At 33.8% G+C, this 25949-nt stretch overlaps 2 pseudogenes; both read right to left on the bottom strand.

The window, feature by feature from the left end:
* Positions 1 to 2377: 2377 nt before the first annotated feature.
* On the bottom strand, positions 2378 to 6909 carry LOC149555819 (putative disease resistance protein At5g47280; annotated as a pseudogene).
* Positions 6910 to 21213: 14304 nt separating this feature from the next.
* On the bottom strand, positions 21214 to 25745 carry LOC149555820 (putative disease resistance protein At4g33300; annotated as a pseudogene).
* Positions 25746 to 25949: the final 204 nt, after the last annotated feature.

Below are 25949 nucleotides of genomic sequence, written 5' to 3' on the forward strand. Positions count from 1 at the left end.
GTTTGATTTTATATGATTAGTCTGATGTTTTCATTGTATTTTATCTCTTGATCAGTCCATGGGCCTTTTAATGACTTGGTAAAAAATCCACCAATTATTTTGGTTCATCCAAGTTTTATTTATTCTATTCAACTTTCGTTCCATACTAGAGTGGGCCACTTGTCAGATTTCATGATCTTTTTGAGATACCCTAGTAGGTGAACTATAGCTACTTTTGCAATTCGACAAGTACCCATTTTCTATAGAGGGATCTCATATAAGATTTTAATCTTTAATCTTGAATCTGCTCATGGTAACTTGCTTTTGAGTTCTTTTGTCTGCCTACATTTGAGTTAGAGATAGATAGAGGGGTACTGAGAAATGTTGTTGGTAAGAGAGACAATATTAATTAATAACAATCAAACTAGAGTACTGATCCAAGTCATAATCTAAGATTGAGGATGAAAAAATTGTCAGTGTATGAGTTGTTATTCTTAGAAGAAGCAGAGCCAAGGCTTTTATTCTCTAATCAGTTAGAGCCACCAAAATTTAATGAGTGCTTGCAAAGTGTGACAATAGGAGGGAAACAATGCAAGAGAAAATGCACCCTCTAGTGGCAAATAACACTTGTGATTTCCTTTCACTTCTCCTAAAGCATTGAGCTTTTAAAAATCAATAGACATTTTGATTGACATAAGAGGACAGGTAAGAAAAGATACAAAACCAAATTGATTGCAGAATGCATTGATCAGTACAAGGAAATTGACCAGGGTTCATAATTTTAAAATTAAAAATTTTGATGTTGAAAGAAGATTTCTTCCAATTAAAAAGAGAGAGTTGCACGGGGAAGCAGACATCGTACCATAAGATTTGCTAATTGGGCCTCATATTAGAAGAAAGGACTTCTCAATTTTCAATTTACAGTGGCTAGTTTTGGGTTGAGGCTAGAAAATCCCCTACCAATTTAAGTGTTGTTTGTAAAAATGATTTTATTTGAACACACCTAGTAGATTTTGGGTAAGATGTATGTCCCTAGAATAAAATGATACAAAATATCCAGATTGATGGAGGCTTTTTAGTCCCAGAAAAAATACTTTTAGCCCCCCACAAAAATATAACAATCAATAAGAATGATGAAATTAGTAAACATAAATATATTTTAAAAATAAATCATTTTCAATTTTGGACTATTAAGATATTTCTTTTTTTAAAAATTAATTGTATGCCCATACATTAATTTGCAAGGACTAATAACAATGTACAAAGCTTTCTAGAATAACAAAAAGATTAGCTCACCAACATTGAAATATATATATATTCCACTAATTGTCAAAATAATTTAAAAATGTTAATACAAAATTATAGTATACTATAAAATTAAAAAGTCAAATGTATTATTTATTGAAATAAAATAATAGTATATTAATTGTAACTGAATATATATACAAGTCCCTTATTCAATTAAACTATCAAAAGTAAAACAATATTATTAAATTTAGTTACATGATAATAAATTTAAAAACTATGTACCAATCAAAAAATTAAAAATTAAAAACTATCAAACATAAATATAGTCCAAATTGATTTTAATAATATGTTAAACTTTTTATAAAAGTGGTTCCTACTTTTAGAAGGATTTTGACTTCTGTCATACATAGAGTCCCACATCAGAATTTTGTTGGCAAAGGGCGTGATAGAAATTTTGCATGGAGTATTCATTTTTGTCCTCACTATGGATCTTCCTGTTCTCTTGTATCTTGATGATGGATCATGTAGTATGATTCAAAACATTGATGGTAAAAAAACTCTACACAATCAAATCCAGAAATTACGTACTTATACTGATGAATCATGTACTATGATCCAAAACATTAATGATAAAAAAACTCTACACAATCAAATCAAGAAATTACGTACTTATACTGATTCTGTTTGTTCTCCACCATCTCCTAGATGTATGTTAAGGCTTAAGAATTTATAAATTCCTTTCCATTTGCCAGACCCAAGAAAATGTAATATGCGGCAAAGAAAAATTTTGATCTGCTAATTTCTTACTCTAGGAAAACACGTTAAAGCACGAGTGAATGGATTTAATTGTTGCTCAGGCACAATTTACCATGAAAAGAACATTGCAGCATGATCACTCGTGTGTCTGCTGTAGCTAGGGACTAAAACCCTTAATAATTTAAAAATTAAAACATATGACATAAATACAATATTGACGGTAGTGCTAAGCACTCTGTGATCCTGCCATAAGTTTAAAGTGCATAGATAGAACTCCAACCCCAATGAAACAAATGGTCTTAATTTCTAACTCCGCTTGTAAAACTAGAAAGAAAATTACTCAACCCATGGTCCATAGTCACTGTTCACAATATAAATGATTGCCGGAGCAAAGTTATGTGTCCAGAAACTCTAAACTAAATGTTGGTTCTGCAATTATCACATTAATCGACTCATGGAAACGAGACCACTCTTTTTTCAATTGCTCATCGCAGATTACATCTGACAAATACGTAAGGCCATTAACCATTCTAGGAAGTTTCTTGATTTTTTTGCAGTCACCCATGTTGAGAATTTTGAGTCTCTCCAACTTATTGAAGTCACGTGGAAGAGCCTTCAAGCCTTGACAAGGAAATGTAAATTTCCAAGTTCATAAATTGAGGCTGGCAGTTCTTTGAGATTCAGAAAAGCAACTAAGCTCAGCACTTGAAGAGATCCTGCAAGCTTCCCCAGATTCTCAGGAATCTTGCGAAGTTGATGGCAATTTGTTATAGACAGTGTTTTCAGAGAAGTGAAATTGCAAATACCAACAGGAAATTCCTCAATATCCTCACAGCAGTCAATATTAATCTCTTCAAGTTTAAGCAGCTTTGAGCACACTTCAATGTCCAATCATCCCTTATCAGTGCTGTAGAGACTCAGTGAGAGCTTCCTGAGATTTCCTAAATATTGAAAATAATCTAGATTAGGGACAATCAATTTTTCAAGCCGAAGGCTCTTCAGTTGAACCAATGAACTAAAGGTTGACATGCCGTCAATTTTAGCCCTAAGGATTTCTGGTTGATTATGATAAGAATTTTCAACCGAGACATTTCCTGCACAAATGGTGGAAGGAAATATTCATTCCCATCAAATATCAATACAAGAGCACGGGCCTCTGGAAACTCCAACTTAGGCCATTTATTCTCTTTCATTGGACCTGCAAAAGTATTCAAAACCTTTTAAAGAAGGAATATATATGTTTTGATGGGCCTCACTAATTTGCTTGAAGCCTGATACTTGTGAATATCAATAAACCAATTTAAAACAATCAACCTGTGCGAATGGCAATAATCTCAACAACTTTTATATCTCCATGTGAGGGATCTTTCCAGCAAGATAATGGAGATAATCTCAACCTTTTGCATATCTTGTCATTTTGGTTGTTGTCCGTAGATTCCGCACAATAAATAGCCAAACGCTGCAACATATCATGTTGAACTGAATATATCTCACAATTGCTGGGAAAGCAAGAGTTAAGATGCATTCAATCTTCAGTGAGACATCTTTTTCAACTTCTCAAAATGAAGTAGCAACATCTCAATGATTACAAATTTTGAGTTGAAGTAAAACGATTACATGTCCAAACTCCATTTAGATCATGCTGGAAGAAATGGGAGATTTACTCATTCGGCTTGATGATCACTATCTATATCTTTCTGCTACATATTTCAACGCAATTTCAACAAAAGAATCTAAAAGAAGACACTCACCTTGAATTATGAGTTAGCTGTACCGAATTCAAGAGCCCTCTTTTTTTGAGATCAACAAGAATCATCGATGCATGCTCTAGGCTTAAGTTGTGAACATGAATCCAAATATCATACAAAGCATCAATAGGGATTTTTTTAACTTCAGGAAACAATATCAGGTCCAAAAAGCATTTTTTTGTATCATTGTCCAGATCTTCTATGCTCAGTGCTAGGCGCTTGAGAACATCCTCTTCATAAGATCTAATATTGATTCGTCTTCCTTGTGAAAGCTTCCTTTTGGCGTATTCCCAATATGCATTTTCACTGTATTTATGTAAATAACGTCCAATCACCTCCAATACAAGTGGTAATCCTAGACATTCTTTTGCTACCTGTTAGTACAGACTAGTTAGCCGCAATATAATCTCAAAGAGTGGCCTTCAGATCTACACATATTGAACTAAAAAAACCATGCTTCTTAAATTGCAAACACGGAATGGATAGCAGATCTACACAATATCAGCTAGCAAAATATAATGTCGTATTATGGAAAATTTAGCAGACTTCAGATTCACTAAAATCAACAAATGAGACGTAGATAGACATAGGTATACCTCTTTGACTGGTTGCTTGTTGAACCATCCATCTGGAATGCTTTCTTGTCCAGAGGCCCAATAAAAAAAGAGGGATAGAGCATCTTCCTATCCAAGAGAAGACATATAATGAGTGCTATCAAGGTGTATGGAATTGACACTGTCCCTGACTGTAACAACAATCTTGCATCCCTCTGCTTCAAGCAACAATTCTTCGAGATTAACATTTGGCCCCACATCATCTAATATGACTAGAATATTTTCTTGCTTAAGCCTGAGTATTTCCTGAAGAGCCTCATGAATGCTCTCACTCTGAGAATCAGACAACGGTTGATCCCCAGTAATCATTTTCCATATGCTCTCAAGAATCGTCTTGTTATCTGGTAGCTGTGAAACTGTTTAAAAAATTATCTTGTCTCCAAAACGTTCTGAGAAGAAGAATGGAGAACGTAAGGTCAGGGAAATCAGAAAAGAACGCAAGGGTCATTTCCAATAGATAGACAAGTATTAGTAAGGTCTCATTAGTAATTAATTAACAAACATAAATAAGTTTATTTGCTAAATTGCTAATTCATTGAGTCTGTATCGTATTTGTGTTGTTTTTCTTCTCCTACTAAGGGTAGTTTTTTCTGCGATGTGGTGGCCAATAAATTGCAAGGGTTGAGCACATATGCAGATTCGTAATTACCGCAGCAATATATGAATTCTTTCAACTCTCCCATTACTGCTGTCGTTAGAATGCATTGGGAAGTAAGTTAGGATCAAGATATTGAAATTTGACTTCTTTATTGAGAGGTTGACGGGCAAGTCTAATCACGATTCGGTGATGTTACCAATATACACAAGTGTGAACACAAAGAGCATACTACAGTAAGTGAGATCAGGTCTTATGTTCTAGTCTCCCTAGAATTTTAACGTAGGATTGTAGCTAGGCTAAAAATCCCCACGCAACTTTGCCAACTAGACTAGAAGCTCTAAACACACCACTTCCTCATTGGAAACATTTTCTAACTTGTCATTTTGATATCAGAGGACAAGCCCACTTCCCAGTGAAAATAAAAGCTATCTTAAGCATAAGTATTCCGCATATTGGCCACTTGACCTGATAGTAAGGTCTTGATAGATCAGGGGCTCGAATGGATGGATCAAAGATGAGAAGGGGAGGACAGATGTCTTCACAGGAGTGACCAAACAGGATAGCTTAAGAGGAAGAGGAGAGCAGAGCAGAAAAGAGTATAGATTAAGGGGAAGAAGAGAGGACTACACCAAGTAAAGCAAGATGATGAATAAATGCTCTTCATACGCGTAAAAGAGGAGAGGAGGGGGTTATTGAAGGGAAGAGAGGAGATATGAATGGCCGTTAAGCTCTTTAAGAAGAAGGAGAGGAAGAGGATATATTGAGAAGATGGGGGACAACATTGCATTGACATAAGCAAGTTGAGGATTCAATTGCCTCTAACCACTTCAATGAAGACAAAAGAGAAAGAGGGGAAGGGGAGAGGATTTCACATCAAAGGTGGAGGCATGAATGGTGTTCAGAAACTTCGAGGAGGCAAAGATAGATCGAGGGGAAGGAGAAGAGAATCCAGAAACCACATTAAGGCATGAATCATTTTCAGGCACTGTGAGGAGGAGAGGATGGAAGAGGACTATCTAGCCTTGTCAACAGGAGATGGTTCACACAATGAAGAGCTCATCAATAGCAGACGAGACACAGTTAAAAAATACCAATGGAAAAGGATTCCCCTGCATGACTAACTGAGGAAGATTTCCATGCTAGAGCAGCTCCCTAACTTAAGCATGAGATTATATACTTAAAAAGGAGGTCGAAACATAACCTATACACAGAGATTGCCACAAACTAGAGGTAAATTTTCTCGTCACACCACGGTTAAGGTTGTTGGTATGATTGATGTTTTGAATATAGGCTTATCTGAGTGCGATGGAACACATACAGTTCCTGCATCCGATTGCTAAAGTGATGCACATTTTACCTAGCAGCGAAATAGGTTGCCCAGCACTTGGGCGAATATAGGCCAGCATTAAAATAGCCTCCTCTTCTCAGATCTAATTCCTATCAAAGCCCAGACAATACAAAAACAAGTATTTAAAGAAATTTCTTGATTCAGCAAGAATTTTTGTGTGGGTGTGTGTAAATGGTTAACTTATGGTTTCAGCATCCCTCCCGAGAGCAACTCCCAAAAAATGCATTTTACGAGATTACTTGATTCAAAGAGTAAATATATGGTCTACTTACGTTGGACATCAGAATCCCTACAGAGAGCAGCAACCAAGGTTGTTTTGCCACTGCCCGCAATTCCCATCACTCCGATCTTATTGAAATTATCTTCAAATAACCACCTTTTCAAATCCGCTACTTGATTCTCCAAACACACGCTATGTTTGGGTAGTTTTGGAATGTATGAGTCTGCAAATGAAGATGAGGGTTGCAAGCATAACAACCCCTCGCTCACCCATTGTCCCAATTTTTGATAGCCTGAGAGAAGGGTATCGACACCCGCATCAACAGGCCTAGAGAGAAGTGCTCTAACAACCTCTCTAGCAGCTCCTTGAACAAGCGCGAGAACATAGGCAGAAACCATTTTGTTAGCGTATCGGGGGTGATTAGGGCAGCCACTTATTTATCAATGACTCCTAGAGTGAAGTGGAAATGGCAGGATTTGAAAGCTGAGAGGAAACTTCTTGCAGTGTTGATTCCACACTGAATTGTACTCATTTAGCAAGCAAGCAAACAAATTGAACGCGGGATGTTGGAAGCAGAGTGGAAATTTCTCGCACATTTTTTCCACGATGAATTGTCTGCATTTAGGGAGCGAGCAAGCAAATTTTCCACATATGGGGCCCTTCTTCCCACCCTTTACCTCTCTTCAGTTTACTGTATAGGAAAACCCGCAGTCTTTCAAGAAAATTAGAAAAATAAAAGTTTTCAAAATAGTACAAGAGAGGGAGAGTCAGTCAACCATTTTTGTAATTATTAATTTATTAAAAAGTAAAAGTTAGAATAGAATCATAATTATAATAATAAATATGACATTTTGAGCACCACAATGATTTAGTGGGTATAATTATAAACCAATTTAATCTAATGAATTTTTTTTTTGACAAATGACAAAGAAAAGAGCCTACTAATAACTTAATAAGGTCGAATGCCATGGCATTTATTTAACCTTTTGTATATCTTAGTCCTTAAAGTTAAATTCTATTAGTTGAAAATCTTTGGAAATCTTTCCCATGTATGTAGGATTATAGTTTATAATTTTTCTTCAACACCGAAGAAAAAATGAATCATTTGAAGTGAATGGTAAAGGGAATGTAATTGATGGTGATGGGACATATAATTAATGCCAACTCACATTGCAAGTGTGAAGTGGAGGTGGTGGTGAGGATAGTGGACACTTCTCACCATTATGGAAATTAAAATTAGATCGATGTTTCATTTCAGGCATTCGACCCAAAATAAGACTTCCACCATTGATATGTAATCATCAAACGATATATTATTGTTCAGTACAACTCCACTGTGTTGTATTTATTACCCATTTCCATTTTGTAGTTGTTACTTAATACATTTTAATATGTACTTTTTTCCAAACAAGGAGGGCCTTTCGAGATAAAGTCTAGTAGGCAAAAAATACCTTGATCAAACATCATCCAGTAAGGCATAAAATAGTCTGGATTTATATTAATTTGAAAAATATGAGTACAATCAAGCTAGAAAATTGAAATAGTTGCATAACCTTATAAATTATATTCTATGAACATTTAACAAAGTACAATAACTTATAACTGTACGTATTATATGTTGTATATCCTATAAATACAAGTCCCAAAGGGTCTTGGCACCCATTCTTATAGAAAATGAAGGGGTGCATACAAGCTTCAGTACCTTTGGTAACTAATAACTAATTTGCAGAATTTTCCCAAAAATTTTACAAAATGATTTGGGAAACAAAAAATTAATCAAGTACCCACCGCATAGCTTGAAACATTACCAATAAATTGTCAAGGTGTTCTATGTTTGCAGCATGTGGATTGAGCCTCTTTTGTCATCACAAATCATGAATTGCCTGGTCCAACACCTCCCTTTCTACCTCCTGCTCTAGTTCATGTCGGTCACTGATATACCTAGGATAATTTATCTAGAGATTCCACATAATGTTCATCATGCTACTAATAATATCATACTAATCTCCTTCAGACCCAACCTACCTTAGGTGCACTATAGGGTCTGGTGCCTGTCCTTTTGGATGCTCATGAATATGAAGTCCTGGGATGCTCATCAAATTTCCCAACTGCAGTTGTTAATCTAGAGAAAACCTTGTGCTTTGAGTACACGTTCTCATTTTTGTCAGCAACTTGGTTTTATAAAGCATGCATTTAATGCCAAAAGGAAATTAATTGTCATGTTTCACATGCTTTGAAAACAAGTTGTACAACATTCACCAATGTGTTACATTTGTTTGCATTAATAGCCACCAAATTGCCTTATTAATTATGTACCCTTTCCAGCTAAGGGGAAAAATTGCCTCATTAATTATGTATTTTTTTCCATCAAATGAGGAAACATCACCTCATAATTTATATATTATTTCCATTCAAGAGGGAAAAAATTGCTTCCTAAGTTATGTATTTCACTAAAAAGAAGGAATTAATCACACTGATTTTATGAAATTCTTCCACATTGGAAAAAAATAGTCAATTAAAACAAAGTTTTTGTACATTGAAAATTTTGCCAAGTGAAAATATTTTTTTTCCTCTTGAAAAATGATGGATTTGAAAACATTTTATAATTTTTTTGGGTAGGGGGTTTCTTAAAGTTATCCTTGGATGAAACCCATAACTCTTTATTGTTGCAATAATAAAAGTTCACCTGTTAGGGCTACAATTTGATCATATCTAACGATCTACCCTATTAGAGGTATGCTCTATTAAAATCTTTTAAGATTATTAGGTCATACCTTAATTGAAGGATTTAATACTTACAATAAATTAAGGACTCTGTTAGAAGAATTAAATAGGACTACTAAAACCACTTTGTTAAGAAGTTCTCCCTGACTCGGTCTATTAAAATTGATTTAGTACTTGATCCTTTGGTTTGCTCTACAAGATATTTATGGATCTCCTCTCTTCAATATCTCTATTTGACCTCCCTATCTGATATACTCTATTTCATCCTTCACTGCTTTGGTTGCTTTTTCTGACCTCTTATCTGACTTAGCTTTCCTTATTTTGGTCTAAGTTTTTTCACTCCTCCGCTTCTCCATTCATCACACATAATGATTTTACGGTTAGAACCCCCCCTTAAATAGATAATTGTAGAAAGTTGTAGATCATAATCAACGATCCATATTTCATCTTTTTGTCATTTAATCCATCTAATTTTTTGATTGGTTAATATGCCTATCTTGGGATTAATGTCTTCCTCCAAAATGTGTAAGTTTCTCCTTAACTATCTCTACAATCATTCAATATCATGTAGAAGTCAGCTTAAATGATTTACATAAGTGTTTGCATCATTACAAACTCATATGTCAAACCTGGTTTACTTGGCACTTGAATGTTCTAACGCTCAATGATAACTAACATTCATGTTGGCACTCAGCTTCTATATGCTTGACATATACTAATTCAATCGACATTAATTAACTTTCCAAATTCTCAATATCTACTATTCTACTTGGCATCCTGACACTTTCTCTACTGGGGTACTTGACAACCTTTGACTTGTTCGGCATGTGAAGAAATATAAACAAGTCCTTTGTAGCTTGACCTTCTCTAGATGGCTCAGCCATAGTGATGACTGACCAACACTACCATGGAAATGACTAAGTGTTAGACACTAATAGGAAACTTGGGCTTAGAGATCAACACGATGTGCATCCATGCTTGAGACCCATTTTTGTCCCCCTCTCAAGCCCTATTCAAGGATTGATTTAAGGAGTTATTTAAGGTTTAGTCAACTTGTGGGATAAAGTTCACTTTGGACCCTTTATAAGCCCATCCATTTGCTCCATTTTGCATCATGCATTCATGACATCATCCCACACACACTAGCACTCAAGCACTCAAGCCTTCAAGTCTTTAGTTCTTAGTTTTTGTAATTATTTGAGTTTATTTTCTTACTTCTATTCGTGTTGATTTTGCTAATTAATTTAATTTTTTGATTTCAAAATTAATTTAGTTTCTTTCTTAGATTATTTTAATTCTAATTTTTAAACTAGTTTAATTTTTAATTTTTATAATTATTTTTTTCTCTTATCTTTATTTGTGCTATTTTGTTCATTTTATTTTTCTATTAATTTTTTGAAACAATTTTTTTACATATAGGTTTTTCAAATGGTCATTTTATTCATATAAAAAAAATAATAATTAAATAACATATTTAATCTATTTAAAATATATTTTAGAAGTAAATTTTTTACTTAAATTGAAAATTATAAATTACTTATAATTTTCGTGTTAATAGATCTCGTGGGGTTAATCCTCTTAGATTCAACAAGAAAAGAATTTGTGGAAGGTCCTAGAGGAAGGTTGGATCAAAGTCAATTTGGAAAGGACTTCCAAAGGAAACCTGGGACCCTCTGGGATTGGTGTAGTTGTTAGGGATGAGACTGGCAATACTAGTAATAGCGATAAAAAGGATAGTAGAAAAACCAATAATCAGGCTAAGTGTCTAGTTGTAGTAGAAGCAGTATTGTTGGGCATGAGAATTGGAGTCGAAGAATCCATTTGGAAGGTGAATCGCAACTAGTGTTGAATGACATCGCCCAAGGTGAAATGGAAACTTGGTAATTAGATAAACATGGCATGTTGATACAAAGTTCGTTGGACAAATTTGAAGAATTATATTAATCACGTGTAATAAGGGAAGCCAACAATGTGGCATACACATTGTCAAAGTTGGGAGCTAATGTGAAAATTTGTATTTTAGAGGAGGATTTTTGCAACCTAGACCTGTACAAACTGATGCCACCATTGCATCAAAATCTCTAAAAGTAGACATTCCTTATGCAAATGGAGGTAGACGAGATCGTAGATGACTAAGTACCCATAGTTTTGGCATGTGTGGTAGATTGGCAAGATTGGGTAATAATGGTAGTTAAGATTAGGAGTTGTTTCTTGTCACAAACTTTCAAATACTCACCTTCCAAATTTTATTTTTATCTAAAAATTTGAGGCACGAAAGAGAGGTGTAGTGGCAAGATGGAGGCAAAATTTTCCTTGGCTACAGATGGGAAAATCCTATGCTCCAAGGGGTTGATTTCAACCATGTGGCTCAAGAATGTGTTCATGTTCGATGAAGAATTTTTCTAGGAGGCGCTAAAGCTATTTTTTAGTGAAGAATATCTACAAAAAGATTAATGTGCAAGGTCAAATTTGGAGATTTCATCTCTGTTTTTGGCTTTATCACTTACGGTGGTTGATTTGAAACTAGAGGTGATGTATTTGGTGAGAGAATGTGTAGAGCCGAAGTGGGGTGGTGGAATTTAAGATATTTTCATAATGGCGGAGTTGGGGGTTATTTCCTGCATGGAAAATCAACCTCGGTGGATGATTGGTGGTGCCCCAAGTGAGTTCCAATCCTTACCAGTGTGGTCGGCTAGCGCTCTTGTTGAAGAACATCTCCCATTTTCTCGAAAAGTGTGGTGCAAGTTGCTGGAGTTCTTGCATGCTATGGAGTTGGATCAGGTTTTGATTAGGTACTGAGTGGTGAGGAAGTGCAAAGTGACAACCTAGAAGTCAAATGCGCTTATGGGTGAGGATAGGAAGTTGAGAATCTGAAGGCAAATTTTGGTAAGATAGAGTAAGAGGAGCTTTGAGTGGGATGGTGTTGGTTCTGTTGGGGCCAGGCTTAATCGACTCATACGAACATGGGCCTAGCCACTCTTAGCCAATAGCCTAGGGCCACTGTTATGCATTAGGCTCAGGCTATTGGCTAAGAGTGGGCTGAGCCTACTCTTAGCCAGTATTAGTCAATGGTTTGAGTGTGTCAGTTAAGCCCCTTGTTTTGGGGGTGGTTTTTTGTCTATGGATTCAAATGCCTCTAGTTAGCAGGGAGTTGGGCCAGGTGTTGATCTGCTGATGGGTTCCCTAGCTAAGTTTATAGATGTCTCTAGAACAAGCATTGATGTGTCTTTGCTTCTTCTCGTATGAAAGATTCTGGTGGGAGGTAGGCTTATTGCAAGGCTGCTGTTGTTAGGGCAAGCATTGGGATTCTGAATTTTACCAAAAAAGATGTAGGGAAGTGGTTTTAATAAGTTCAGGTTGAGTAGCATTTGGTTTGGTTTTGGAAGTCTAGGTGTATGGATCATATTTATGTAAATTATGTGGTCATTTTGCTATGATGTATGTAAAGGGTTGGGTGGCAATTTTTGTTGGGAAGGTTTTTTTTTCACTGGGTTGGCATGGATATGTCCATGACATATGGAAGGGTCTTCTTGCCTCTAATGGCATATCTTGATATATAATTTCTTTTTTAGTATTAATATAAAGACTTTATTAATGATTAAAAAAATTAATTACAATTTAATTTATTCACATTAAATTATATCTAAAAAATAATTGTATTATTAAAAACATACTAGTTTATCATTGTAAGCACAAAATAATGATATAATAATTTTTAATGACACTATATTCTTCATGTACCAACCATTTTAATTAATTGATAAGGAATTCCCTATGTGGGCACTACCTACTGGATTTGTCTTGCGTTGGAGATAAACAATGTTTTTCGACCTCTTTCACACTGCCGACAAAAGAAAAGGGTTTTTTTTCGACTTGTTTAACTCTCCCTACAGATGTTCGGGCTGCTAAAGATGGGTTTCACACTAGAAATGCGATTTCCTCGTTGTTGGGAAAGGTTTTCCGATTTATCTTATCCAACTGATAGTGGTTTTTTGTTTTCAAGGATTTTGAACATTCTATAGGTCAAACCTAATGCATGGTTGATCTTCATTAAAATGAGAAGTTGCTTGAGGAGATTGTAGTGATTTGTATCAGCAATATATTTTACATGAAGGAGAAATATTGCCATGAAGAAGAAGTTCGTCACATGATTTCTCACGGCATAGGCTTTGCTTCTCTGATATTTTTTTAATTCCCTTTAATGTTTAGATTAATCATGCATACTTTAAAATTGTTTATTATACATGAGGTAAATGAGATTAATATTTTGAATATAATATTCCACCTCATTTGTTGCGTGGGATTTAATTTCGATTGTCACCAACCCGTCCGAGAATCCCTAGATTCGGCTACAAATGCATCATTTGTCTTTCAACATTCCTCTCTGCTTTTGAGTTGCTTGCTTTCGACCAAGTTAACCAGATTCTTATTATAATAAAAAGGTGTTCCTAGGAGAAGCAGCAGGAGTATTCTTCTCACAGAATATGAGGCTAAGAGTCCGTTTGGTTCCTGGAAGATGACAGGGATTGGTTTTTCTAAATCCGGATTTGTAATTTTTTGTGTTTGTTTCAAAATTGGAAAAATGGAATTAACGAACCGGACTTCCAATTTTGCCTCAAAACCAGATTTTCCAACTTCCTACTTGCTAGTAGGAATTGAAAATCAAAACCTGGTTATGTCTTTTAAGGAGTGTGAAAACAATAGATTGGACTACTTTTTGAAATTTGTCTTCAACTCTAAGCTTACTCATAAAAATGTGCCTTCACATGCATCTTCCAAGTGAAACAAACTGTTTAAGTAAAATCCCAAAAATTAGAATGAAGATTTGCAAAACCTTGATTTGTCTAAACCAAGATTCGTAGAAATTCCAATTTTTTAAATTCTAAGAACCAAACAGACCTTAAGCATAAAGCCACAAAATACGATTTGCCTTAAAACAAAGTACACTATTCCGACAAACCGAAAGAAAGGAATTTGAAGTCTCTGTTATTAATAAATTTAGAATGACTTGACTTCAAAGATAAAATCAAAGAGATAATCTAGTGAGGGAGAAGGTAATTGTAATATTCACAACTATGGGGGTGTTTAAAAAATAAATACAGAATGAACGTGCCTTTCAATAGAGCGAAGTAATCAAATAATTGCTGCTGCTTGTGTCAAGATTGTACTGGGATGGGTGACCTCCCGGGAAGTCCCGGTGCTTCACCCCTGTGAGCATCACCTAGATCCAATGAGTGCTAAGTGTTCCATTTATTCTCATGAGAGATGGATTCATGTTGAATCACTACTCATGAAACATGGGTCATTGAGTTTGACTCAAAATCACACAGTTAAATCCTGATATTCACATCACAATTTGACTAGCTGTGGAAATCATGTCCTACTTATCAAGTTTCATATAGTAATAAATGCATAGTGAGCAATTACAAAATGCATGCATATTGATTATAGAGAAGTTGAGGAAGCAAATAGAAATGGTAATACATGCATGACAAAAAATAAATATGAACAAGATTAAATCATATTAGTTTTGTTTCAATTTATATATTGTTCAAATCATTTTTGATAGCCTCAATTTGATTTGCAAATATATTCATTTCTAAATATATGTACTCATAAATCTGTGTTATTTATGAAAGATCTTAAAAATCTATTATTTTTATTATCAAATATATTGGCAATGATTCATATTTTTTTCAATAAATCTTAAAAATAATAAAGATAGTTAATTTATATACACATTTTTTTTTGAAAATTAAAAAATTAAATTATCTTAAATTAAAACTTGAAATGCATAAAGTAAATAGAATACAAAATTTTAAAAGATAAAAAAAGATTGCATTTGTATCTAGATTTTATATTTAGAACTGTTGATTAAGAAAAGAATATTGAAAGATTGTTTTCATATCAATTACAATTTGAAATTATATGCATCCAAAAATATAAAATAGAATACAAATATTTATATTGTTAAAAAATATATAAAGTTCGTATTAAGTCTAGATTTTTAGTTTTTTGATTTTAAATTTCAGTTGATTCATTTTAGAAAATTGAAAATATAATTTAATATAATTCTAATTTTTTAAATAATATATAAGGAAGAAGAAAAATTAAAATATATATATCTAGCACATATATATTTATATTTTTTGGATATAGTAATTATTAAGATAAAAATAAAATGTATCAAAAAATGTAGTTTACATATCTTCAATAGATATAGACATATTTCCTTTGTAAGTAGATTTTAGTTTTAAATTTGTAGTTTAATGTTATCATTTGATTTTTTACAAAAAAATAATTTCATATTTAGAAAAGTTTGTTATATACACAGATTACTTTCTATATTTTTAATAAATTATAATACAAATGTTGTTTAGAGTATAAATATAAAATAATTGTTTTCTTATCAATATGCATGCAAAAGCATAAAATAAAGTAGAATTTTTTTAAAAAATAAATAAATATAGAAAGGTAACATTTAAGTATAGATTTCAATTTTTTAGTTTTTAATTTATGTTGATTCATTTTGAGAAATAGATATAGAACTTTGTTTAGTTTTAAAATTTGAAATGATTTACAAACTAGAAGAAAAATTAAAATATATGTTATACAAATTTATTTATATTTTAAAATAAAATCATTTCTATTTTTTAATTTAGTAAGTATCAAGATAAAAATGAAATGCATGCAATTAAATATTATTTACATACCTTTAATAAATAGAGAGATTTTATTTGTATCTAGGTTTTAGTTGTAAAATTATGGTTTAATTTTATAATTTGAAATTTTTTACATTAAAAGGATTTGAAATTTAGAAATGTTTGTCATATATGTAAATTAATTTCTATTTCTTTTTTATTTTCATAATTTTGACAATTATTTATTTATTTAAAATAAATTATTTTATTTTAATTTCAACATAATACATAATATAAGCATTTATTTACCTATATTATAATAATGTATTCTAAGATCATCATATTCTCACAACTTATAGAGCTATCCATTATGTAAATCCTAGCAATAACCATAATCTCCATCCTAACTATAATCATAATCCCAATTTTAAAAATAATCATTTTACCAAACCCTTAACCCTAGGCTAAACCTTAATCCAAACTTTAACCATAATGTAACTACAATGTGACCTTAACTATGGCTTAAACCTTAAACATAATCTTAATCCTAACTTAATTCAATATTGTCTATGGATTGAAAATTGTATTCACCTACTAAAAATATAAATCCATCTATCTTAATAAATTAACCATTAACCTAAAATTAAGCTTTATTAAATCATACTTAGATATTGAACCCTTACTTTAGAAATAATGAGTTTTCAATATCGTCCAAAATCTTCTCCAATAAATTAAGCTTTTAACCTAACTTGAATACTTACACATAAACAAGTTAACCCTAATCTTACACTATGTAATTGATTTTAAGAAATGTTAGTGTACTATTGCATTAATCCTAAGTGATATTAAAAATTTAAGATATATTTAAATCATAATCCTAAATCTAATCTCGGCCAACTTGAAACATCTAACCTCAAACTTAACTCTAACCCTAATTAAATATTAAGTTAAATTGTAAACCTAATCTAATTATAATTCTAAATTTAACTATAATAGTTCTTTGTTTCCTTTCATTCAATTACACAAATCATTCCTATCGCTAATCGTTGCACGTACATAAATGCACAACTGCTAGTTAATTTCATCTTTCAAATCTAATTGAAGTTTTAATTCAATTAAATCTTCTAAAATCTAAAAAATTAATTTTATGAGAAATTGAAATTTAAAAATTAGAAAATCTTCATAAACTGAAAAATCTATTTTTTCTAAAAATACAAAATCAGAAATGATTCTGAAGTATCAATTTTCAATTTTTGGAAACTTTATCTCTCCAAAATTGAAAATATCTCAAATTTTATCCTTTGTCTTTTTCAATTTAAAATTGGAAACTTTTCAATTTTTCCTCCAGTCTCTTTCATCCTTGTCCATTCATCATGATTTTCCCAAATTGATCTCAACCATTTATGGATTTCCAAAAAATCTATATAAACAATTCTCATATATCTTAATTTCATAACTGGCTTTCAGATCGAACCTATGTCATTTTGCTATCATTTGAAATCCTATCTTTCTATCATATTTCTTGGAGCTCGGAGTCTAAGTGCTACCAAAATCACAGCTGTGTGCACACTTCATATGACCAAAGACAAGTAACCAAATCTTGGAGTATTTGATTGGTTTGCATATTTTATTATGTGATTCCAATTATTTAATGCTTCTTATTTTGTTGAACATTCATAGGCTCATGTTTGGTAGCTTATGTGATTTCATTATTAGATCATTTGGTGCTACTAATCCTCATTTATTGAGTGTGTAGATTTAAGCCTATACACTAACTAGTTTTTTTATAGAGGTCTCAATAGAGAGGGGATTGGGGAAGTTATGTCTGGACTAAAGTACAAATCATTTTTATGAAAACCTGAGCCTCCTACTGACACTGAGTTAATCGATATTTTCCCCAACACACTAAAATAGCCCAGTCGCTACAATATCAATATATTGTTACTTCCATTTATAGTTATAGTCTTCAAGTTTGTCAATCTACCAATCTCATAACTAAATTTTGAATAGCTAATCTATAGCTAGACTAGTGAGTATCTTCATTTTCCACTTGATTGTTGTACCCATGTAAACATTTTGGTCATGTTCATATGGCTTGCCACTTCCTCCCAAGTTGTTTTTGTCTGCATGATTAGTTTGATTTTATATGATTAGTCTGATGTTTTCATTGTATTTTATCTCTTGATCAGTCCATGGGCCTTTTAATGACTTGGTCAAAAATCCACCAATTATTTTGGTTCATCCAAGTTTTATTTATTCTATTCAACTTTTGTTCCATACTAGAATGGGCCACTTGTCAGATTTCATGATCTTTTTGAGATACCCTAGTAGGTGAACTATAGCTACTTTTGCAATTCGACAAGTACCCATTTTCTATAGAGGGATCTCATATAAGATTTTAGTCTTTAATCTTGAATCTGCTCATGGTAACTTGCTTTTGAGTTCTTTTGTCTGCCTACATTTGAGATTCGATTTGCTGCTTATCCAAACATCCCATCCATAAAGCTCCATTGACATGACAAGTAACCCATGTTCTTGGATACCTGCATGTGTTTTGAAGAGCATATAGTGTTTTCCAACCTCCTTTATCTCTCTTCATCCTCTATGATTCGTAACTAAGCTTTTATTATTTAAGATTAGTCCTATGCATAGGTATCCTTATTATGTCATGATCTCTGTGGAGCTCCACATAAGTGTGAAAGTTTGTACGTTACCACATTATGTTCCTTTCTAAGTGAAAAGACCAACATCTTGGTTTGTTGACGTTTAGTTACATCCATGTTTCTTTGGAAAATAGATGTGTTCCTTTCAAATCGTCGAGCTTAAGCAACACACTAAGCTTTGACTGCTTAGGTGGTTGTGGGCTCGTTTCTTCCCCTTGCTTCATTTCAGTTTATAAAATAATTGTCATTAATGTTTGAGTTTGTACAATTTTTTGTTCCAACCTGTTCAATTGCATAGAAAAAAGCGAATGACAATATATTGTCATCTAACTTGCCACTAAGATATTTTCAAACATTTCCTACTTAATGCAGCGAATACAAGCCATGGGCGTCCTAACAATTCAGTCACATCAATAGTTTGGTTGGATGCCCCGTGGTCTCATGAAAGGGTGTAGTTACAGGTTGCAGGTCATGGTTTTGGTCTTTGCATGGAGTAGCATCTATCACCTTTTTAAATATGCATTATCATGTTTTATTCATATTTGACTAATCTAGAAATTTGTTTCTATTACAGAGTAAGTATTATATTTTATTTTATTAGGAAAATGATCTAAGGTAAGGTAAGTGGAGAGATAGAGGGGTACTAAGAAATGTTGTTGGTAAGAGAGACAATATTAATTAATAACAATCAAACCAGAGTACTGATCCAAGTCATAATCTAAGATTGAGGATGAAAAAAATGTCAGTGTATGAGTTGTTATTCTTAGAAGAAGCAGAGCCAAGGCTTTTATTCTCTAATCAGTTAGAGCCACCAAAATTTAATAAGTGCTTGCAAAGTGTGACAATAGGAGGGAAACAATGCAAGAGAAAATACACCCTCTAGTGGCAAATAACACTTGTGATTTCCTTTCACTTCTCCTAAAGCACTGAGCTTTTAAAAATCAATAGACATTTTGATTGACATAAGAGGACATATAAGAAAAGATACAAAACCAAATTGATTGCAGAATGCATTGATCAGTACAAGGAAATTGACCAGGGTTCATAATTTTAAAATTAAAAATTTTGATGTTGAAAGAAGATTTCTTCCAATTAAAAAGAGAGAGTTGCACGGGGAAGCAGACGTCGTACAATAAGATTTGCTAATTGGGCCTCATATTAGAAGAAAGGACTTCTCAATTTTCAATTTACAGTGGCTGGTTTTGGGTTGAGGCTAGAAAATCCCCTACCAATTTAAGTGTTGTTTGTAAAAATGATTTGATTTGAACACACCTAGTAGATTTTGGGTAAGATGTAAGTCCCTAGAATAAAATGATACAGAATATCCAGATTGATGGAGGCTTTTTAGTCCCAGAAAAAATACTTTTAGCCCCTAACAAAAATATAACAATCAATAAGAATGATGAAATTAGTAAACATAAATATATTTTAAAAATAAATCAGTTTCAATTTTGGACTATTAAGATATTTCTTTTTTTTAAAATTAATTGTATGCCCGTACATTAATTTGCAAGGACTAATAACAATGTACAAAGCTTTCTAGAATAACAAAAAGATTAGCTCACCAACATTGAAATATATATATATATATATATATATATATATATATATATATATATCCACTAATTGTCAAAATTATAGTATACTATAAAATTAAAAAGTCAAATGTATTATTTATTGAAATAAAATAATAGTATATTAATTGTAAATGAATATATATACAAGTCCCTTATTCAATTAAATTATCAAAAGTAAAACAATATAATTAAATTTAGTTACATGATAATAAATTTAAAAACTATGTACCAATCAAAAAATTAAAAATTAAAAACTATCAAACATAAATATAGTCCAAATTGATTTTAATAATATGTTAAACTTTTTATAAAAGTGGTTCCTACTTTTAGAAGGATTTTGACTTCTGTCATACATAGAGTCCCACATCATAATTTTTTTGGCAAAGGGCGTGATAGAAATTTTGCATGGAGTATTCATTTTTGTCCTCACTATGGATCTTCTTGTTCTCTTGTATCTTGATGATGGATCATGTAGTATGATCCAAAACATTGATGGTTAAAAAACTCTACACAATCAAATCCAGAAATTACGTACTTATACTAATGAATCATGTACTATGATCCAAAACATTAATGATAAAAAAACTCTACACAATCAAATCCAGAAATTACGTACTTATACTGATTCTGTTTGTTCTCCACCATCTCCCAGATGTATGTTAAGGCTTAAGAATTTATAAATTCCTTTCCATTTGCCAGACCCAAGAAAATGTAATATGCGGCAAAGAAAAATTTTGATCTACTAATTTCTTACTCTAGGAAAACACGTTAAAGCACGAGCGAAAGGATTTAATTGTTGCTCAGGCACAATTTACAATGAAAAGAACATTGCAGCATGATCACTCATGTGTCTGCTGTAGCTAGGGACTAAAACCCTTAATAATTTAAAAATTAAAACATATGACATAAATACAATATTGACGGTAGTGCGAAGCACTCTGTGATCCTACCATAAGTTTAAAGTGCATAGATAGAACTCCAACCCCAATGAAACAAATGCTCTTAATTTCTAACTCCGCTTGTAAAACTAGAAAGAAAATTACTCAACCCATGGTCCACAGTCACTATTCACAATATAAATGATTGCCGGAGCAAAGTTATGTGTCCAGAAACTCTAAACTAAATGTTGGTTCTGCAATTATCACATTAATCGACTCACGGAAACGAGACCACTCTTTTTTCAATTGCTCATCGCAGATCACATCTGACAAAGACGTAAGGCCATTAACCATTCTAGGAAGTTTCTTGATTTTTTTGCAGTCACCCATGTTGAGAATTTTGAGTCTCTCCAACTTATTGAAGTCACGTGGAAGAGCCTCCAAGCCTTGACAAGGAAATGTAAATTTCCAAGTTCATAAATTGAGGCTGGCAGTTCTTTGAGATTCAGACAAGCAACTAAGTTCAGCACTTGAAGAGATCCTTCAAGCTTCCCTCGATTCTCAGGAATCTTGCGAAGTTGATGGCAATTTGTTATAGACAGTGTTTTCAGTGAAGTGAAATTGCAAATACCAACAGGAAATTCCTCAATATCCTCACAGCAGTCAATATTAATCTCTTCAAGTTTAAGCAGCTTTGAGCACACTTCAATGTCCAATCATCCCTTATCAGTGCTGCAGAGACTCAGTGAGAGCTTCCTGAGATTTCCTAAATATTGAAACTAATTTAGATCAGGGACAATCAATTTTTCAAGCCGAAGGCTCTTCAGTTGAACCAATGAACTAAAGGTTGACATGCCGTCAATTTTAGCCCTAAGGATTTCTGGTTGATTATGATAAGATTTTTCAACCGAGACATTTCCTGCACAAATGGTGGAAGGAAATATTCATTTCCATCAAATATCAATACAAGAGCACGGGCCTCTGGAAACTCCAACTTAGGCCATTTATTCTCTTTCATTGGACCTGCAAAAGTATTCAAAACCTTTTAAAGAAGGAATATATATATTTTGATGGGCCTCACTCATTTGCTTGAAGCTTGATACTTGTGAATATCAATAAACCAATTTAAAGGAATCAACCTGTGCGAATGGCAATAATCTCAGCGGCTTTTATATCTCCATGTGAGGGATCTTCCCAGTAAGATAATGGAGATAATCTCAACCTTTTGCATATCTTGTCATTTTGGTTGTTGTCCGCAGATTCCGCACAATAAATAGCCAAACGCTGCAACATATCATGTTGAACTGAATATATCTCACAATTGCTGGGAAAGCAAGAGTTAAGATGCATTCAATCTTCAGTGAGACAGCTTTTTCAAGTTCTCAAAATGAAGTAGCAACATCTCAATGATTACAAATTTTGAGTTGAAGTAAAACGATTACATGTCCAAACTCCATTTAGATCATGCTGGAAGAAATGGGAGATTTACTCATTCGGCTTGATGATCACTATCTATATCTTTCTGCTACATATTTCAACGCAATTTCAACAAAAGAATCTAAAAGAAGACACTTACCTTGAATTATGAGTTAGCTGTACCGAATTCAAGAGCCCTCTTTTTTCGAGATCAACAAGAATCATCGACGCACGCTCTAGGCTTAAGTTGTGAACATGAATCCAGATATGAAACAAAGCATCAACAGGGATTTTTTTAACTTCAGGAAACAATATCAGGTCCAAAAAGCATTTTTTTGTATCATTGTCCAGATCTTCTATGCTCAGTGCTAGGCGCTTGAGAACATCCTCTTCATAAGATCTAATATTGATTCGTCTTCCTTGTGAAAGCTGCCTTTTGGCGTATTCCCAATATGCATTTTCACTGTATTTATGTAAATAACGTCCAATCACCTCCAATACAAGTGGTAATCCTAGACATTCTTTTGCTACCTGTTAGTACAGACTAGTTAGCCGCAATATAATCTCAAAGAGTGGCCTTCAGATCTACACATACTGAACTAAACGAACCATGCTTCTTAAATTGCAAACATGGAATGGATAGCAGATTTACACAATATCAGCTAGCAAAATATAATGTCGTATTATGGAAAATTTAGTAGACTTCAGGTTCACTAAAATCAACAAATGAGACGTAGATAGACATAGGTATACCTCTTTGACTGGTTGTTTGTTGAACCATCCATCTGGAATGCTTTCTTGTCCAAAGGCCCAATAACAAAAGAGGGATAGAGCATCTTCCTATCCAAGCGAAGACATATAATGAGTGCTATCAAGGTGTATGGAATTGACAATGTCCCTGACTGTAACAACAATCTTGCATCCCTCTGCTTCAAACAACAATTCTTCGAGATTAACATTTGGCCACACATCATCTAATATGACTAGAATATTTTCTCGCTTAAGCCTGAGTATTTCCTGAAGAGCCTCATGAATGCTCTCACTCTGAGAATCAGGCAACGGTTGATCCCCAGTAATCATTTTCCATATGCTCACAAGAATCGTCTTGTTATCTGGTAGCTGTGAAACTGTTTGAAAAATTATCTTGTCTCCAAAACGTTCTGAGAAGAAGAATGGAGAACGTAAGGTCAGGGAAATCAGAAAAGAACGCAAGGGTCATTTCCAATAGATAGACAAGTATTAGTAAGGTCTCATTAGTAATTAATTAACAAACATAAATAATTTTATTTGCTAAGTTGCTAATTCATTGAGTCTGTATCGTATTTGTGTTGTTTTTCTTCTCCTACTAAGGGCAGTTTTTTCTGTGATGTGGTGGCCAATAAATTGCAAGGGTTGAGCACATATGCAGATTCGTAATGACCGCAACAATATATGAATTCTTTCAAATCTCCCATTACTGCTGTCGTTAGAATGCATTGGGAAGTAAGTTAGAATCAATATATTGAAATTTGACTTCTTTATTGAGAGGTTGATGGGCAAGTCTAATCACGATTCGGTGATGTTACCAATATACACAAGTGTGAACACAAAGAGCATACTACAGTAAGTGAGATCAGGTCTTATGTTCTAGTCTCCCTAGAAGTTTAATGTAGGATTGTAGCCAGGCTAAAAATCCCCACGCAACTTTGCCAACCAGACTAGAAGCTCTAAACACACCACTTCCTCATTGGAAACATTTTCTAACTTGTCATTTTGATATCAGAGGACAAGCCCACTTCCCAGTGAAAATAAAAGCTATCCTAAGCATAAGTATTCTGCATATTGGCCACTTGACCTGATAGTAAGGTCTTGATAGATCAGGGGCTTGAATGGATGGATCAAAGATGAGAAGGGGAGGATAGATGTCTTCACAGGAGTGACCAAACAGGATAGCTTAAGAGGAAGAGGAGAGCAGAGCAGAAAAGAGTACAGATTAAGGGGAAGAAGAGAGGACTACACCATGTAAAGCAAGATGATGAATAAACGCTCTTCATACGCGTAAAAGAGGAGAGGAGGGGGTTATTGAAGGGAAGAGAGGAGATATGAATGGCCGTTAAGCTCTTTAAGAAGAAGGAGAGGAAGAGGATATATTGAGAAGATGGGGGAGAAGATTGCATTGACATAAGCAAGTTGAGGATTCAATTGCCTTTAACCACTTCAATGAAGACAGAAGAGAAAGAGGGGAAGGGGAGAGGATTTCACATTAAAGGTGGAGGCATGAATGGTGTTCAGAAACTTTGAGGAGGCGAAGACAGATCGAGGGGAAGGAGAACAGAATCCAGAAACCACATTAAGGCATGAATCATTTTCAGGCACTGTGAGGAGGAGAGGATGGAAGAGGACTATCCAGCCTTGTCAACAGGAGATGGTTCACACAATGAAGAGCTCATCAATAGCAGACGAGAAACAGTTAACAAATACCAATGGAAAAGGATTCCCCTGCATGACTAACTGAGGAAGATTTCCATGCTAGAGAAGCTCCCTAACTTAAGCATGAGATTATATACTTAAAAAGGAGGTCAAAACATAACCTATACACAGAGATCGCCACAAACCAGAGGTAAATTGTCTTGTCACACCACGGTTAAGGTTGTGGGTATGATTGATGTTTTGAATATAGGCTTATCTGAGTGCGATGGAACACATACAGTTCCTGCATCCGATTGCTAAAGTGATGCACATTTTACCTAGCAGCGAAATAGGTTGCGCAGCACTTGGGCGAATATAGGCCAGCATTAAAATAGCCTCCTCTTCTCAGATCTAATTCCTATCAAAGCCCAGACAATACAGAAACAAGTATTTAACAAAATTCCTTGATTCAGCACGAATTTTTGTGTGGGTGTGTGTAAATGGTTAACTTATGGTTTCAACATCCCTCTCGAGAGAAACTCCCAAAAAATGCATTTTATGAGATTACTTGATTCAAAGAGTAAATATATGGTCTACTTACGTTGGACATCAGAATCCCTACAGAGAGCAGCAACCAAGGTTGTTTTGCCACTGCCCGCAATTCCCATCACTCCGATCTTATTGAAATTATCTTCAAATAACCACCTTTTCAAATCTGCTACTTGATTCTCCAAACCCACACTATGTTTGGGTAGTTTTGGAATGTATGAGTCTGCAAATGAAGATGAGGGTTGCAAGCATAACAACTCCTCACTCACCCATTGTCCCAATTTTTGATAGCCTGAGAGAAGGGTATTGACACCCGCATCAATAGGCCTAGAGAGAAGTGCTCTAACAACCTCTCTAGCAGCTCCTTGAAAAAGCACAAGAACATAGGTAGAAACCATTTTGTTAGCGTACCGGGGGTGATTAGGGAAGCCACTTATTTATCAATGACTCCTAGAGTGAAATGGAAATGGCGGGATATGAAAGCTGAGAGGAAACTTCTTGTAGTGTTGATTCCATGCTGAATTGTACTCATTTAGCGAGCAAGCAAACAAATTGAATGCGGGATGTTGGAAGCAGAGTGGAAATTTCTCGCACATTTTTTC

Source organism: Cupressus sempervirens, chromosome 5 (assembly GCF_028749045.1).
Source record: "Cupressus sempervirens isolate cs-2001-9-10 chromosome 5, ASM2874904v1, whole genome shotgun sequence".
NCBI lineage: Eukaryota > Viridiplantae > Streptophyta > Pinopsida > Cupressales > Cupressaceae > Cupressus > Cupressus sempervirens.